Below are 11,290 nucleotides of genomic sequence, written 5' to 3' on the forward strand. Positions count from 1 at the left end.
ACTACTGTTTCCTACATTATTCATTTCAAAAAGTGCTATATCCTCTGTGTCACACAGTTATCTATTAGTGCCTCGCTGATGGAATATACCATCTCTCCACTGTAACACACCCACACACAAAAAGGGAGAAAGGAAAGTTAAAAAGAAGCTAAATAGGCAAGACAAAAAGAGGATGAGTGTTATATTTGTCATGAATGTTATATTTATTACTCCTTTTGAAGTATATAAAAGTACTCCTTTTATATTTGTGAAGACCCTGAATTCATTCCAAGCCCACTTTTAAGTATAAAAATGGCAGACGTGTAGAAAACATGACAGAAGAACAATGGGCACTAAAGCAAGTAAAGAAAGATAAACAAAGCCAGTGACAAAGTGAGGAAGAGATGAAAGTAAGAGAGAGGTGAAGTGAGAGAGGCAGAAATATGGAATACACGTATCTTGCAAAGCACAAGTTGAAAAAACCCTGGAAGCTGATGCTGCAAAAATCTACAGAGCTTAAGTAATAGACTGAATTTTCAAATAATTCTTCCTTACTGTTAATTAGCATCATCATCATTATTAATATTATCAATTCATCATTATTATTATTTCCCAAAATAAGTACAGGCTTTATCATGGTCACAAAGTTTAAGCCACCATGAAATTTAAGACGTACCTTTTACAAAGCAACTTTTTTTCTTGAAATGGAAGCTATACATTAATTTATACATTTTATCTATTTATACTTAATTTATACATTTTTATACTCTACTTAATTTATACATTTTATCTATTAAGTAGATCCAAGTTACAAGAATTATCCATGGTCACGTTTACTATTTTGTGAGAGACGATTTTTTCTTTCCTTCCTTCCCTTCCCCTCCCCCTTTCTCTTCCTTGTCCATCATAAGTTATTTATTTCACAAAAATGGAAATGAAACACTGACTCATAATCCTACCAACAAATCAACAGACTGAAAGCTATTTCTAAAATGAGCCACACATCAGTATGGTCCCATCACAGAATTTCAAAGTCCTTCATGAAAAAACTATTATTATTTTATTATATTTTACAGATGAATCAAAGATAGCTTGGAAATACCTTCAGAATTAATGGAAAGCCCAAGAATTAAACATGGGCTCTGTGTTCATGCTAACAGGCTAGTGTTTAAACTATATTAAACAGGGGTGCCTGGGTGGCTCCATCAGTTAAGCGATCAAATCTTGATTTCAGCTCAGATCATGATCTCACCATTTGTGAGATCAAGCCCCGCATCCGGCTCTGTGCTGATGGCGTGGAGCCTCCTTGGGGTTCTTTCTCTCCGCCCCTGCCCAACTCATGCTTGCTCTCTCAAAATAAATAAGTAAACAAACCAAAAAAAAATACATTAAATAATCTAGCCTACCATCTCAATCTTAGTAGTAATATACAGTATATGAAGAAACGTTCTGGCTATCTACTTATATGTACATATACACATATATATACACCAAGAGGACCAATGAGTGAGTTAAAGAAATTAAAGAATTTTCTGGGGTGCCTGGGCGGCTCAGTCAGTTAGGCGGCCGACTTCGGCTCAGGTCATGATTTCGCGGTCTGTGAGTTCAAGCCCCGCGTCGGGCTCTGTGCTGACATCTCAGAGCCTGGAGCCTGTTTCAGATTCTGTGTCTCCCTCTCTGTGACCCTCCCCCGTTCATGCTCCGTCTCAAAAATAAATAAATGTTAAAAAAAAAGTTAAAAAAAAATCAAATAAATAGAAATTAAAGAATTTTCTGAAAAATGTTCAAAACAGGGAGTTTTGTTAAAGTATTCCTTATACTGTTATGTACTTATATTCTTAGTGGTCACTTTATGCAGTTTATTTTATTTTATGAAAACATTTTTTTTTCAAGTAATCTCTACACCAATGTGGGGCTCAAACTCACAGCCTTGAGATCGAGAGCTGCATGCTCTACTGACTGAGCCAGCCAGTCACCCCTGGAATTTATTATATATTAAAAAATTCTCAAATTCTACTTAATCCCATTAAATCCTATATATTATTGGTTAAAGATACAGAAGAAAATATTGTACCCTCCTGTTATGCATAGTTAACTAAAAAAAAAAAAAATGGTTTTCTTTATTATTCAATGTTATCCATAAAGTAAAAATCATTGAAATAAGTTTAGTTTCTTAGTTTGGAAAACTTATTCCTAGAAAAAATGAAAATCACTTACCATTTTAAATCATTTAGTGTCAAATCATTCAAAACTAGAAATCCCTACATGTATACTGTCCTATCAGTAGAAGATTTTTAAAGTCCATATTCATGCAGGGTTTTTTTGAGGGAGTCTTTCAAACGTTTGAAGGATGGGTTCAATTTTTCTGTAACAATCAAGATTTAAATACAGTTCTTTATGGGAAATCATTATGTTCTGGAAGCAACTATTAATCTGAGAAATGAAGCATGAATATAAGACTTGAGAGCCAGATTAGTCTCTAACACTAAATGTGTGCTGGTCTTTCAATTCTCCTAGTGTATGCCATAGCAACAAGAAAGTTATACAACTTCATTACATTATAAATGCCATCTCTTCAGTCTTAGATGCCTGACACAGAAACTTATCTGCAGTGACTGTTTTGAGTGGTTAATTATTAAGAAGTATGTATAGTCTTGTGTGTATGTATATGTATGTGTTTCAATGCACCAGACAAAACACAAATATCTAAATGAGTGTAATAGTCTCTTCCATATCAGTCACTCTCAGAGGTTAGATCCTTATTCCAAATGATGCTACAATTGTCCACAACATTATTGAAACTCCTTTTCAGTCTATGGGTAGACCTGATTTTTAAGAAACCATAATTGCCTTCTTAAAGAGGATCTGAATTTTAGAAATAGCCTGAAGTTATTTCTTATTTTCTTTCCGTCTTTCTTTCTGTCCTCTCTGAGTCATATCTGATAAATGAAGTATCATGTCCTTATACCTCCTTTTCCCCTAAAAACACGGGGCAAATATATAGTACTGAGCTATTTTCATGTGTGGCTCTTAAATTGGCTTAAAAGGCAATTACCAAAATTAAAAAAAAGTAGTTCCAAAAATATTTTGAGTAATGCTAGTATCATTGAAGTAAGTGTATAGATAGCTCCCAGGGTGACTAAAGTAGACATATTTTAGGTAAGTATAAACTAAATGTCCTTACTTTAAAGCAAGGATAGATAATTAACCAGGCCCCACACAATCTGGTCTCCTGGCCCCTCCCTTTACCTTTCTGACCCTATCTCCGGCTACTCTCTCATTCTAACCCAGCCACACTGGTCGTCCTGTAGTTTCTTGCACAGTCAAGATCCTCTACCTCAGGGCCAAGGTACATGCCCTTCTCTGTGCCTCCGCCCTGCTCCAGGATTACCTGCGAGGCTTACTCCCCCTCACCTACCTCAGGTCTTTCTCAATGAGGTGTGTTCTGCCATGCTCCTCCCATCCCATACTCACATCCCACCTGGTCCCTTTTCCCCTTCTCTATCTTCTCCCGTGTGTGTGTGTGTGTGTGTGTGTGTGTGTGTGTGTGTAACACTGTTCATTACAGAAATTTTCAAACATACACAAAAGTAGAGAGAATATGAGAAATCTCAGGTATCCATCATCACCTTCAACAACTCTCAACACATGGCCAATCTTGTTTCATCAATGCTCCTCTCCCCTCCAAATTATTTTGGAGCAAAAATCCAGACATGATATTTTAATTAATAAATACACTAGATCCCTAAAAGTTAAGGCCGCTTGTTTAAAACCCAGAATACATTATCACACCTACAAAAATTAACAATTCCTTTTAATCAAATATTCAATGTCCAAACTTCCCCTATTTTTCATAAATACCTTTTTACAGTTCGCTTGCTCAAAGCAGGATCTAACTAAGGTCCATATACTGCATTTAGTGGATATGTCTCTGAAGTCTCTTTTAATCTTAGAGCTTCCTCTCCCTTTCTTATTTCTCATTTATTTCTTGAGGAAATGAGTTCATTTATCCTTAAAACATGAAATTTTTTATTTATTTTATTGCCTGTGTCTCAGAGCTTTTAATTTTAATTTGCGTGAATGGTATCAGCATCTAGACCAGTGCCTGACCCATAAAAGACAACCAATAAATACTTACTGAATGAATATTTGGCATTCATGCCAAAAGTCCACTGCCCACCCAACAGCAGAAACTGCTAATCACAGCACTCTTTCCTGTTGAGTCTGAACTAGGACTCCCAGTTTTCTAAATATAGTCCAGGGAGCCACCACCAAGCAATCAGATTTGGTACCCAAGGTGAAATCTATTTGCTGTCCCTGCTTTACCTCCCTCCTTTCAAAATAAGTGTACTTCCATCTCCAAAACAGATTCAATGGCCCCTGTATGTTGAAATTTAGCTGAAGTTTAGCATAATAAATGACTGTATTTCTTGTCAAGTATGTGTAAACATTTCTTAGCTTATTTTAGACAATTTAGGGGAGAGAGCATATTGTAGCCAAAAAATGATACAAAAAGAAACCGCAGAAGATGGTGGGAAACTAGGGGTAATACATATTTTTAGAATTAGCAACATCCCAAGAGGTTCATTATAGAAGAAAAATCAGTAATAAATTCTTTGAAAAGGAAGTAGATTACATGTGTATTGAATTTGGAACTTTTTTTTTAAACTACAGGAATGGTCAAGAATAACAAATGTCATAATTTTCTCATTTACAGGCAACAACAACATATTCTATTTTTCTGTAAATGGTATTTTGAGGTGTATAAAAGTCTTACAGAGGTAATGCAAATAGTACTATGTAAAATTCTACTTCTCTGAAACAGTTTATTGTGGCAAAAAAAATTCTAAAACATCATGTATACGTTCTGAAAAAATAATCACATCTTCTTAGACTTATTTACAATTCATTTCTCTTAAATTACCTAACAAATCTCTTTTCCTCAACTTTATTTCTGAAGGAAGCTATGGTAATTGAAAGGCTCCAATCAGATGTTCATGTTTCGATTACTTATTTCTATTTAAAAAGAAAAAAAAATCAGAAATTCCCCGATGTTCACTCAAGAAATCTTTTTTTTTTTTCCCAATGTTTATTTATTTTGCAGAGACAAGAGACAAAGCGTGAGCTTTGTAGAGAGGGGTAGAGAGAGGGAGACACAGAATCCAAAGCAGGTTCCAGGCTCTGAGCTGTCAGCACAGAACCCAACATGGGGTTCAAACTCAGGAACTATGAGATCACGAGCTGAAGTCGGATGCTTAACCGACTGAGCCACTCAGGCACCCCTCACTCAAGAAATCTTGTACTTTCTCTTTATTACTTGCAAAGTAATGCAGCAATAACAACAAAAATTATGTAGGACCTACTAAGGGTAACATGTTAAACAATTATTTTCAACCTCTGGAAAGAAAAAGAAGTGGTCTTTCAAGATAATGTAAGAAAAAGCTAGTGGCATAACTTGAAATTATATCTAGTTCTTTCAGTGACCAATATTTCTTGTTCTGAGATTTCCATACATTAGCGTGGGGAAAATCTTCTCTGGCAGAGGCTAAACTTAAAGAAAAACAATGACCGCCTCCTCCCCCACTACCACATGTGTAAAAAAAAATCTCCAACAACCCAAATCCCTTGAAAGAATGATTTCTATTTACTTTCCTTGTGTAACATATTTAGAGGAAATCTGGAAAAGATGGCTAGAAATCTATAAACAGAAACTGCTAAGTGGAATTCACTGTTTATAGACTTTAGCTAGAATTTTGTCCCTTATATAATGCCAGTAATCTTTTATATTGTACTTTTTAAAAACATCTTCATCAGGTTTCTTTCTGTTGATTTTCTTCTTCCTTCTTTCAACTGGCTTTTAAATTTGTTTTATTCTCTTCAATGAAAAGACATAAACGTAACTTTTGGAATAACATGATTTTTTCCAAAGAAAGTCCTGGAACCAACCATCTTAATGCCATCATATACCTGACGTTTTGAAATTTTAATATACACTGCATAGCTAAAATATATGTAATAAAATAATCCATACAAGCCTTTCTGATTTCATAAATACTAGGATAGCTTTATACTGATGTGCAATGGCAAGATGTATGTGTGTGAGAATGTTAGAAAGATAGTTTTCAGGGCACCTGGGTGGCTCAGTAAGTTAACCATCTGACTCCTGATTTTGGGTCAGGTCACGATCTCTCGGTTCATGGGTTTGAGCCCAGCTTTGGGCTCTGTGCTGGGGCTCAGAGCCTGCTTGGGATTCTCTCTCTGCCTCTCCCCTGCATGTGCTCTCTCTCTCTCTCAAAAATAAATAAATAGACATTAAAAAGAAAAAAAAAAGATAGTTTTCAATTCTAAGTTTGGGCTTAAAATCTTTATTAGCTCCAGAAGTTTCTGTGTGCAACCACTTGTTCACAAAGCAGAATTGGCATAGAAAGTCCTTATCATCTGACCCACCGGACAGTATTAATGTGGCACATTCTAAATGACAAGACTCTGAACATACAAGTGACATTACGACAACCCGAAAAGAAGCTGAAACGACGTCAAAGAGCAATGTACGGAGGCTTCCCCTTGAAACGTGCCTGTGTAGCATTTGGCAGTACCAGACTCAGTTCCCTACCCTGTACTTTTCTGCCATTACTTTAAGGGGTCCCAAAGATATCAGGAAACCCGCAGTGCCAGCCTTGGCCAGTCGACACTAACTTCTGCCTTTGGACTCCACTGATTGAGCCAAGAGGTCCTGTTAGTAGCTTCCTTTAAAGTACAAACGCCTCTGGTAAATTTGGTTTGTAAAAGCTACAGAAAAAAGTTCATCGTAACCAACTGCAAGGTCACTGAAATGACAATTTTAAAGAGAGCACAGATTCTTCCCCTTCCCCCCAAATCTGTCACTAAGGCACAATTTCTAGCTTTTTTTCAAGTCAATAAGTACTACTATTATTGCATTACAGCACCTCTAAAACATTAATGAAAACCCGAGTGAACGTTTTCTCTTTGAAGTGTCAATTTATTAGATGAGGCATTAAAACCACTCCACTACATGCAACTTTCCGTACATTTAACTGTTCTACTTCCAATCGTTTGCTTTCAACTGAAGATCTCTTTAAACATCCCACAGGATGGGGACAGGTTAGAGGATTTGGGAGAAAAATCAAAAAAAACAAACGTCTCACTTTCTTTTTCTGATGGAACCCCCAGGATCTAAAATCTGGGGGCAACTGTATCACAAAAAATTAAATTCAACAGTAATAGGTAAAAGTATTCACTACAGTTCTGATCATTATTCATCTCAAGAAATAAATAGTAGAAATGATGCTTCACTTAAATTTTTGGTACCATCCAGTTTGGTTCAACTACCAAAAATAAACTTGTCCTCAGAATTAAGCATTCTCTTCCAGAAGAGGCTGTTGGTGTGAATAAAAAAAAAACAAAAGGAATTCATATGATCTATTTGTACAATAAAGACAATGTTTTGCGATGTAAATTTGATCACTTTGAGAAAACATTTCCTGTTTTAAAGAAAACATCATAAGCTCAAGCAGAAGAACCAAAGAAACTAAACCTTCTCCACAATTCAAAAATTTAAATTCACACTACAATTCAAATTAAAAAACAAACAAACACCTTACATCTCTCCTCAGTTATAATACATATTCAAAGTAGAAAAAGACAATGCCAGTTCTGAAACAAAAGATCAGCTGCTATGAAAACAAAATAACATTTTTGCAGAGAAGGAAAAGTACACAGCTATGAACCAAAACAAACAGATGACCTTTTCATACACTTAAAGCTTCAGTTCTTTGCACATCGAGTACCTTATGGGTAAAATGCTCACTCAATTATTTGTTAACATACTGTTTGATGATTAAACGATGGGAAGGCTGTTGATGCTGTTAAAACCAAGATACATCTCCTCGTGTGTAGTGATTAAAATCTGTCAAATTCACATAAAAAAAAAAAAAAGAAAAACCCTCTGTCCTCCTGCTCCCCCACCACTGCACTCTTGCCTCATAAAAGACCTGCATGTACAAAAATAAAAGTAGATGGTGGGGTGGGTTTATGATTTACAGTATTTTCCACACTCAAAGCATTTTTCAAGAGTCCTTTGAGGTTTTAAGATTCAAACACTATGCAAGAATTATTGTTTGAACTACCTAACAATTACCCAGACTTCTTTTAGACTTCAGTTAACCTTTAACTAAAATGAGCATCTATAACTTTTCCACGGGGCATCGGAGAACGAGTTCTTACTCATAAATGCTTTCAGGTCCTCAGACACCAGGCGCGGTGGAAGATGAAGAGTATCCATCAATTAGAGAGCTCTTCCGGACCTCAGTTTACCCACTTAGGAATACGGGCGTATTAACTTGTTTCGTGGGGACCACGAAGGTGTAATTAATTAGTGTTTCTAAACGCTCTGAGATCCAGAGATGAAAGGAAATTCGAGAGACACGCAGAGAAGATGACAATAATCACAACAATAAAAAGAATGACTAACTTGGAAGTCTGTGTTATGTAAGGAAGGAGAAAGAAGTTAGCAGATTCGCACAAACAAAAGAAAAGCCCACCGCCCCCTTTGTTTCTCTTTCATTTCCCTTTTCCTTCCCGCCCCCGCGGAGCTCCCCTCCCGCAGCAGGCGGCCCCGCGCGGGGCGCGGGGCTCGGACTTGGCCGCCGCGCGCGGGGCTCCGAGGTGGAGGGGGAGGGCGCGCTGGGCCGGCTCCTGACAAAGGCGCTTCCTCCTGCGAGGGCGCGGGATGCGGGAGCCGCAAACTCCGTTCCCGGCCGCCTCGAGCGCGGGGGCGCGCAGGCGGGCGGGGAGAGCCTGCCGGCCGCCCCCGGCAACCGCCGAGGAAGTTGCGCGCCCACCTTGCCCGCACCCCTCGTTGGCCTCGCCACCATCCCTTCCGTGGCCCGCCGCGGCCGCACTCACCGGACAATTGCTGGTGGCCGCAATCCAGCACGGCCCCGAGACCCGGAGCGAGGGGGTGAGAGGTGTGCGTACGCGAGGAGCGCGAGCAGACAGCCCAGCGTTCTGCCGCCGCCTTCTACACGAGCCGGCCAAGCCCCGCGAGGGAAGTTGGCCGCGGAGCCGAGCGCTGAGGAGCCGCGGGCGGAGGGAGAGGCACGGAGCCCGCTTTGTGGTGCGCTTCCGAAGGGCTCGAGGCAAAACCGAACGCGCGGCGCCGCTGGTGCTGCTGGTGGAGGCGGCGGCCGCGGCGGCGCCCCCCGACGGTCCCTCCGCCTCACACCGCTCTGGGTCACTGACACACACTCGGAGGGAGGGGAGGGGACTAGCAGGAGGGCGGGGCGGGAGGGAGGAGACAAGGCAGGGCCACAGCGGGAGGCGGTGACGCGGCACCGAGTGGTCTCTTGGGAGTTGTAGTTCTCCGACTGAAGAAAAAAGGGATACATCGTGGTTGAGGAAGCGTCCCGGCTCTCACTGCACTGCGCATGCTCGGGGAGAGGCTCAGCCCCCTGCTGTTACTATGGTCACCGACACACTGAGGAAGAGAACGTGTTCTTTGCTGCTGCTGGCTGAACAAGGGCCTTCTTGTCTTAAGGTGCTGTTAGGAACCCCGCCCTCAGCTAGTCCTTCCTACTTCGCTCCACCCCCAACTTCTAACCTCACCACTCACAAGTGCCTACTGAAGTCTGACTTCCTGTCGATATTTCGGTCTTCCCTCCTGCCTGATTTTCTGTCACAAATACCCATTTCCCTCCCTTCCCTCAAACGAGTCCTCTCTGCCTTAAATTCAAGTTTGTTTTTTACCTAAGACTTGTAGAGATGTAGTTGCTTCCAGTAACTGAACAATTAAGTGATAACTGTTAAGAACATCCACTGTCAGAATCCCATAATGTTTTCACCTAATTAGTCACACCAAACTTTAAGGCCAGCAAAGGTAAAAGTTCAGGATATTAAGGATATTTCACTTGCTTGGTGTAAAATAATCCAGACTGGATTATTTTGAGGCCTATGACTTTTAAGAAATATTCATAAATTCAAAAGATATGGGAAGTTGAAAATGGTTCACTTTTTACATATATTGGCAAACTTTCATTTGGCAGTAACAAAAGTCTGAACCAAGGTCTGAGTATGCTGTTGGACTGGTCAGCTAAGTCTACACCCATACAGGGCACCCAGGTGTGAATAGGTGGTGGAGGAGGGTGATGAAAGGCAGTACACAGTTACTGGATCTCAGAAGAACTACAGGCAACCTGTCCCAAACTCTTTTGGTTTCCTTCTCTGCCTGTCTAGAAACCCATACCCTGGAAGAGAAAAATTAATGTTTATAAATCAGAAACACATGTAGAGGAAGAAAAATTGAGGTTTTCAAATAGAATCTCAAGATCAGAAATCCTTGTGTTTGTAGACCACATAAGTACTCATTTAAAAAACATTTACTGAGTTGGGGCGCCTGGTGGCTCAGTCGGTTAAGCGTCCGACTTCAGCTCAGGTCATGATCTCACGGTTTGTGGGTTCGAGCGCCGTGTCGGGCTCTGTGCTGACAGCTCAGAGCCTGGAGCCTGCTTTGGATTCTGTGTCTCTCCCTCTCTTGGCCCTTCCCCTGCTCATGCTTTGTGTCTCTCTGTCTCTCAGTGATAAATAAACGTTAAAAAAATTTTTTAAAACAACAGCAACAAAAAACATTTACTGAGTATACTCCATCCCAGGCACTTTATTCTCAGAAATGGAGATACAAGAATGTGAAGGAAACATTCCTTGTTTTCAAAGTGCTTGCTGTGCAGAGAGGAGACAGGTAAATAAATGGACTCATTGTGACAAATACCATAACAGGAAAGCACATCAGGTGCTTTGATACACAGCTGCCCCAGACTCAAGCAATGTCGGGAGATGCTTCCAAGAACATTTGAACTTGAAGATGACTACCAGTTAGTATGTTTGTGTGTTTTGGTAGAGGAAGGGGAAGAGAGAAATGGGCGGGAGCATTTAGGAGTGGAGGTGGAGGGCAACAAGAGCAAAGCACTAGAGGCACGAGACCAAACAGTGTTTTGGTTCAGTAAAGAGTTAGGCATTGCTGGTAGAATAGGGTTGAGGGAGTGGTGAGAGGAGACACAGAAAAGGTAAGGGAGACAGCTTAGATCATGAAGAATCTTATACAATATGCTAAGGAATGTGAACTCTTTTCTGGAAGCAATGGAAACTCATGCCAGGATTGTAAGCAGATGAAATGTTGATTAAGCTATGTATTTTAGAAATGAATTTTATGCATTTAAAAAAAGATGAGAGCCTGAACTAAGACATTTTCAGTCTCAAGAGACAGAACTCAAGGGTAATCAGACACTATTTAAGAGAT

The 11,290-nt window shown here is 39.9% G+C and overlaps 1 protein-coding gene across 1 annotated transcript in view; it reads right to left on the minus strand.

Annotated features, from left to right (window-relative positions):
• PELI1 (pellino E3 ubiquitin protein ligase 1) overlaps positions 1-9,246 on the minus strand; it is a 58,222-nt gene extending 48,976 nt beyond the window's left edge. Inside the window, exon 1 of the mRNA XM_047852962.1 lies at positions 8,905-9,246. The gene's annotated coding sequence lies outside the window, so the exon portion shown is untranslated. The remainder of the gene's footprint in view (positions 1-8,904) is intronic.
• Between the last annotated feature and the right edge of the window lie 2,044 nt (positions 9,247-11,290).

Source organism: Prionailurus viverrinus, chromosome A3, assembly GCF_022837055.1.
Source record: "Prionailurus viverrinus isolate Anna chromosome A3, UM_Priviv_1.0, whole genome shotgun sequence".
Lineage (NCBI taxonomy): Eukaryota > Metazoa > Chordata > Mammalia > Carnivora > Felidae > Prionailurus > Prionailurus viverrinus.